Here is a 7,701-nt window from a genome sequence, read left to right on the forward strand (position 1 = left end):
GTCAGGGAGGGTGGGGCTCAGTGTGAGCTGAGGATGTGTGTATTTGGAGTGTGTCAGGGAGGGTGGTGCTCAGTGTGAGCTGAGGGTGTGTGTATCTGAGTGTGTCAGGGAGGGCGGGGCTCAGTGTGAGCTGAGGGCGTGTATATCTGAGTGTGTCAGGGAGGGTGGGGCTCAGTGTGAGCTGAGGGGGTGTGTATCTGAGTGTGTCATGGAGGGCGGGGCTCAGTGTGAGCTGAGGGGGTGTGTATCTGAGTGTGTCAGGGAGGGCAGGGCTCAGTGTGAGCTGAGGGCGTGTGTATCTGAGTGTGTCAGGGAGGGCCTGGGTGCTTTGCTGATGGTGTCTATTTCATGCCAAGTGTCCTGTGCACAAGCTCTCTCACTCATGGAGTCACGCCCTTAGCTACTGACCGTCCCAAAAGCTGTTGTTTAAAGGCAAATTGGTGAATTTGAACTTCTGACTTAGTTTGGGAAGATGCACACTGTTGTGTTGGCTGTTGACTTTAGTAGCTAGGGGTGGTGCAGTGAAAGTTATGGGACCAAATAGCAATTTATTTTTTCTGTGGTGGAGGAGCTGTGCTAACCTCATGTTATTGGAGATCTGCTTTTCCAAGTCTGTCTAAATTGCACAGCCTGGAAAGAATTTTCTGGAAGCCCTTGAGACAAAGGAATAGGGAAGAGGTTATGGTAGAGGAGTAAAAAAAAAAAAAAAGGACTTCTGTCTTCATTTGATTTGAACCCAGAAGCACCGATTGCACCCTGTCTGTATTTGCTAAGGCCTTGGGATGTGGCTAACTCCGCTGCTCTGACCTCCACAGTGCAGCCTGGAAATAAATACGTCTGCTGCTGGAGCCTGGCTCACCTAAGCCTGCTTAAGAGAGACGTTTGTCTTTCACAAGCACTGACTCAAGGGCTGAAAGATTTTATGTTGAAGATTGGACCCCCAGGGAGAGCTTTGTCCCTGCCCCTCTCCCCTCTCCCCCCAGGGAGAGCTTTGTCCTTTCCCCTCTCCCCTCTCTCTCCCTCTTTCCCTCTTTCCCTCTCTCCCTCCTTCCCTCTCTCTCTCTTCCTCTCCCCCCCCCCCCCCCCCCCCTCTCTCTCTCTCTCTCTCTCTCTCTCTCTCTCTCTCTCGCTCTCTCTCACATAATGTTACTAGGGATTGAACTTAGGACTCATGTTTTTGTTTGGCTCTTTCTGCTCAAAGCTAATGCTCTACCACTTGGACCATGCCTCCATTTCCACCTTTTTGCTGGTTAATTGAAGAGTTTCTTTGCTTTATATGTTCAGGCGGGCTTCAAACCATGATCCTCAGGTTTCAGTCTCTCAGATTTCCACCTTAACTAGGACAACAGACATGAGCCTCTAGGGTCAGGCTCAGGTGGATTGTTATTGAAAAGATTCAACTAAAGTTTCCCAATGTATACTTCTGTTTTTGTAGGAAAATTACCTGAGTTGTACATGAAAAGTTAGTATATAATTTTAGAGCTTTAAATTTACCTTGTAGATATTTCTAGTAATTTTTTTTGCTTTGTAGTGAGATAAATTTTTTTTTATTGTGAAAATAGCGTACAGAGGGGTTACAATTACGCGGGCAAGATAATGAGTACATTTCTTATCAAGCATTGTTGCCTTCTCCTTTGTTTCCCCTTCCCATCCCTTCCCATCTCTCCCCCCCTCCCCCCCCTGCAATTTCTAGTAATTTTTTTAAGCGGAGATTTGAAAACATTCCTGTTTGGGAATTATTTAATACTCAGTGTGTTTTTAGGTAAGCCTTGAGGGGTGTTCTAGTTGGATGGTCTGAGCTGGCCATGGATGGCTTTTAAAATTTTTTTTTGACAGTTGTGGGGCTTGAACTCTGGGCCTGGGCGCTGCCCCTCAGCTCTGCAGGTCAAGGCTAGTGCTCTACCACTTGAGCCACGGCACCACTTCGGGTTTTCTGGTGGTTTATTGGAGAAAAGAGTTTCACAGACTTTCTTGCCCGGGCTGGCTTTGAACCATGATTCTCAGCTCTCAGCCTCCTGAGTAGCTAGGATGACAGGCGTGAGCCACCCGCACCGGGCTTGTGCATGGCTTTTTGGGGTGCCATTTCTTTTAGTATTCCTTTATGGCTGGAGCAGTCATTTTAGATTTCAGCGACTTAACACTTGCTTTGGTTTTCAAGGCATTTTTCGTTGACTTGCTTCCAAGTAATTGGAGAATCCCCAGAAGGGCAGATCTAAAGATTGATTTGTGTGTTAAAAATGGGTCAGTTGTTTGTGAGAGTGGCTATACTAATGAGTTACCGGGTTCTTTATTCCTGGCCAGCGTAATCTGCTGGACTAGTATCGCCCACTTGGCTGAGCACTGATACCTGCAGTCTCCTTTGAGAAGGGCCAGGCCGCAGCTTTCCTCTGTTGGAAGAAGGGCAGGTGTGTGGTGCCCGGGGAGCTGCATCCTTGGACAACAGTTAACCACCATGTGTGTGACACCTGGGCCCTGCACCTTCTGTTTACCGCCTAAGTTGGCTCTTTCTCCTGAGACTTTGGTTTTTTTTTTGAGACTTTGTTTTTTAAGCTGTAATCTTGGAATTGTTTTGAATCTGAGGTGTTAAGAGACCTGTCTCCCAGGTGTAATTTGGAGGTGACACCGAGTCCAGGTTATAATTTCTGGCTCTCTCTTTTCCTGGACAAAGGAGAATTAAACTTACAATGAAAAGTGGTTGTCTTAATTTTATGCAGTGAGTGGTGGTGGCGCCGCTCTGGGACTCCCTCTCCGCCTCTCTAAGTGAGTCTTGTCTGTGGAATTCCTGTGCCTATGTTGTCTCATCTCACTCACTTTTCCGCTGATTCCTAAGACTCGGCCTTTCCACTTTTTCTTCTTTCCTGCTTGGTGAGTCCTGTCTTGGCACTTGTAGGCTTTTCTTCTCAGGGCTCCCTGATTGTGGCTGGCTGTCCTGTCATGCAGGTCCGTGTTTCTCATGGCCATACCTGTTTTCCATATGACCACATTTTAGATCGAGTGCTTCACACTTGGGGTGGTCTTGAGACCTGTGGTTCCAGTTGGGCTACTGCACGTGTGTATTTTCTGTGTGTGTGTGTATGTGTATCTGCTGTGGTGTGTATCTGCTGTGTGTGTGTGTGCACTTGTCCCTGCTGCGGGTGTGTATCTGCTGCATGTGTATGTATATGAATCTTGTGTATCTGCTGTGGTTGTGCACCTGTCTCTGCTGCGGGTGTGTGTGTGTGTGTGAGAGAGAGAGTGTTTGCTGTGGGTGTGCACCTGTCCCTGCTGCGGGTGTGTATCTGCTGCATGTGTATGGATATGAATCTTGTGTATCTGCTGTAGGTGTGTACCTGTCTCTGCTGCGGGTGTGTATCTGCTGTGGTTGTGCACCTGTCTGCTGCTGCGGGTGTGTGTGTGTGAGAGAGAGTTTGCTGTGGGTGTGCACCTATCTCTGCTGCGGGTGTGGGTGTGTATCTGTTGTGGGTGTGTTCACCTGTCTGGTGCCGAATGTGTCTGTCTATTGCACATTGAAGCCTCATGTGTTTGTGATTCTAAAAACGGAGCCAGAAGCATCTTCTCTTCCCTCTTCTGGAGCTGCTCTCATTCTGTCCCTTCACCCATTTAGTCTAATTTCTTTCCAGCCAGACTCAAGAGTCTAGTGTCGTCTTGGGCTGTCACTGTCTCCACCTGCAGTAGCCCCATTACAGAAGGATGCTAGGTGGTCATTTCCTTTGGAAACCTCTTTTTGATTTCTGTAACTCAGAACCTCGATCTGATCTTTCTGTCGGTGTATTTCTGGCAGCCTTTGCATCCTTTGATTCCTTCTTCACTCTCAGCCCCTCTGTTCTTTCCTTCCTTATGCATTCTTGCTACTTCACTATTCAGACGTCCTTTGAAGGAGCCTTTCCTTTTTGGTACTGCGCTTCAGCTTTTGGCCTTGGATTTTGCTCTACCACTTAATCTGTGCCCCAGCCCTTTTTCTCTTAGTTTTTCAGATCAGACAGCAACCCCACTATCTCCACCTTCCCAGTAGTTGGGATTACAGACAGAAGCCACCACACTCAGCCTGCATGCACATTTCCAGGCTCCTCACATCTGCCACCGGTGGGGCTCCCCATACCGTGGCCTCTGCCTCCTTGCTTCCTAAGCATTCCTTGTGGTCCTTGGTCCTTAGTGAATGGTCACTGCCAGCCTGGACGGTGAGTTACAGAAGAGAGAACCTTCTCCAGGACCTTGCTGTCCCCACCCTTTCAAGGAAAAGGTAAATTCTCACCAGCTCTGAGGCTCTGTGTGGAAGCTCTCAGTCATTTTGGGATTTGAGGTTTATGTTTGGATAAGAAATGATTCTTCATAAACAAAACAGAGGACCTGTGAACAGATATAACAGTTCTTGGGGACTAACGGTGACCATTATGTTATTTTCTGATACGTTCTAAGAGCTGCTCTGGGGGAAGTAGGAAATGGGGCTGCCAGGTGGCTGAGTGAAAGGTCGGCTGGGATTCCAAGTGCTGGGTACATCCTGAGACCTATCTAGGAGTTGCATTACATGCCCGTGTTGGAGAGAAATGAGTGCTTGTAACTCTGAAGGGTGAAAGTCTGAAGGGAACAAAACACTCATCATGTCTGACGATTCCAACCAGAGTCCTTTAAGTCCTTATATGACTTTTAGACACAAGAGTTTAAAAATAGTCAAAACGAATAGGTGCCGACAGAGTGTGTGTGGCATGCTTGGGCGGATGGGAGACCAGGGGAGGAGGCACAGGGAAGCAGGAGGGAGGGAGATGCCACCACACACCAGGTGTGGTGGGTTCAGGTCACAGGGACGACATGGTACCCTCCCCTCTCAACTCTGCTCTTCACCAGCTATAGGTTAGCCCCACTTAAAGCGCTGCTGGGAAGCTAACTTGGCCACTAAACTGAGGGCAGACCAGGAAGGGGCTTTTTATGTATGATGGCGAAGGTGCTTAGCTTTAGGAAAGCAGGACTCAAAGCTAGGTGAGAGCTCCCCTAGTGTATAGTTGGTGGGCGCCAGTGGCTCATGCTCATCATCCTAGCTACTCAGGAGGCTCGGAGGATCACAGCTCAAAGCCAGCCCAGGAAAGAGGAAAGTTTGGGACTCCTATCTCCAATTAACTATCAAAAAGTTGGAAATGGAGCAGTAGAACACTAGGCTGATCACAGCAGCTCAGGGACAGCATCCAGGCCCAAGTTCAAGTCCCAGGACCAACACACACACACACACACACACACACACACACAGTCAAGCCAGGCACCTTGGCTTTTGCTAAAAAAAAAAATCATCCCGGCTCCCTTGGAGACTGAGATGGAGGATTGTAGTTTGAGACTAGCCCAGGCAAAAAAAGCTTAGAAGGGGGCTGGGAAGGTGGCTCAGTGGTAGAGCACTTGCCTTGCATGCATGAGGTCCTGGGTTCGATTCCTCAGTACCACATACACAGAAAAGGCCAGAAGTGGCTCTGTGGCTCAAGTGGTAGAGCGCTAGCTTTGAGCTGAAGAGCTGAGGGACGACGTCCAGACCCAGAGTTCAGGCCTCACGACTGAAAGTTCAGCTGACTCCTTGTGGGCCAGCATCATGGGAGGTGTTATTAGGCGGATCAGAGCCTAGGCACACAGCTAGGCAGGAAGTGAAACCCCATCTGAAAAGTAGTACAAAAGGGGCCCCGGAGGCATGGCTCAGGGTGGAAGGTGCCTGAGTCCACATTCTAGTACCACAAAAAGCTATTCTTCTAATTCTAACACACCAGTTTCTTTGTTAGCTGTGGCAACATTTGTTCACTACTGCAAAGGTAGTGGGGTTGGCACAACCACTGCAGTGGCATTGCATTAGTCCATTGTTTGTCTGGTACATGCACACACCCTGCTGATACTAGGACTTGAACTCAGGGCTTCATGAAGCCTTTTTGCTCAAAGCTGGCAGATGCCCTATCACTTCAGCCATGTCACCACTGGCTTTTTGCTGGCGAATTGGAGGTAAGACTGAGGTTTATCTGGGCTAGCTTTGAACCATGCCTTCAGATCATAGTCTCCTTGGTTGCTGAGATTGCAGGTCTGAGCACCAGAGCCCAGCTTCTTGCTTTGTAGTTTTCATGCTGCCCATTCCCCCAGACAGCCTTGAAGAGGCAGTGAGAGGTAAACGTATTCAACCTTGAACCTCAACTGTATGTTGTATTCTCTGTGGCAAATGGGACGTGAATAGAGAATGCTTTCCTTCATTCCCAAGTGCAGAGACAGCCAAAAGAAAGTATTTCTGTGATTGCATGTCAAGAAAACCAGCTTCTTCCCCCCCCCCCCCCCCCCCCCGCACAGAACACCTCTTCTTATTTGAAAGAAGGACCAGCAAATTGCGGTCATTCAACATTGAGTATTTGGCAGACATTTTCTTGAAAGTGAACAAATAAGCCCCTCTTCCTTAACGACTCCTAATCAAAGTTGTGTGTTGAATAGTGTGTCAGCAATGCATTGCACGACTCAGCAAAGTGGAACTGTCATAGGACTAACGCGTGGATAAATCCAGAGAGAGGTAAAGATGCATCTCAAACACAAGGCAGACTGGCAAGCTGCAGGGTAACAGCATGTAGTGAGTACTCACTATATGTGCTTCCAGATTCCCTGACGCTGTGAACCTTTAAGAGGGTAACACAGCAGCTGTACAGTGTCACCCTAGCTATTCAGGATTCTGAGATCTGAGGATCACAGTTGAAAGTCAGCCTGGGTAGGAAGGTCCATGAGATACTTGTCTCCAATTCACTATCAAAAAAGCCTGAAGTGGCACTGTGGCCCAAGTAGTAATATGCTAGCCTTGAGCACAGACACTCAGGGACAGTGCTCAGGCCCCAGGACCAGCGCTCCTACTCCCCCCCCCCCCCCACAAAGTTAACACTTGAAGCAGTGTGCCAGTTACACATGTCTAAATCCTGGCTACTTAGGCTGAAATCTAGAGGATCATGGTTCAAAACCAGCCTGGACAGAAAAGCCCGAGTCTTCATCCCCAAAATAACCAGTAAAAAGCTGAGTTGGAGGTGTGACCCCAGTGGTAGAGTGCTAGCTGAATAAGCAAGCAATCTGAGCAACACTAGGAACTATGTCAAGCTGGAGGGAGAAACCGATGAGTAAGGGTGAGGAAGAGGTGGTGGCTGGCTGGACAAACGTGGGCTAAGGAGCCTTCATGAGAGCTGATCTGGGTACAGACAGGCAAAAGGCTTGGCGGAGGTCACTGGACTTGAGAACTGTTCTTCACATAGGAAGAAGCATGGGCCTGGGCTGGGTGGCGAGGACCAGTACTGGGTGAAGCTGTTAGATTAGGTAGGGCAGGTGTAGAGTCAGAGGACCAAGAGCCTCTGCTCCCCGTGTGTCCTGTCCACCCTGTGGAGGAAAGCTGTGAGGGGAGATTGAAAAGCCGGAATGAGATCGTCCATGCAGTAGAATGCTGGGCGTACAACTGCCTTTGTGCACCAGGAACTTCAAAAACACCATTGGGACAGCTGGAGGCAAGGCTCAAGTGGTAGAGTGCCTGCCTGGCAAGCACAAGGCCTGGTGTTCAAATCCCAGTACCTCTGGTGGATGTCATGATTTTGGCATGGGGATGTGGCTCAGTGGTAGCATACCTGCTAGGCAGGTGCAAGCAAGGTCCTGGGTTCAAACCCTAGTACAGAACACAGCAAACTTGGAAAGGAGATAGAGGCCAGGTCTGGGGTCAGCTCTGAC

Source organism: Dipodomys ordii, unplaced genomic scaffold (genome assembly GCF_000151885.1).
Source record: "Dipodomys ordii isolate 6190 unplaced genomic scaffold, Dord_2.0 Scaffold15, whole genome shotgun sequence".
Classification (NCBI taxonomy): Eukaryota; Metazoa; Chordata; class Mammalia; order Rodentia; family Heteromyidae; genus Dipodomys; species Dipodomys ordii.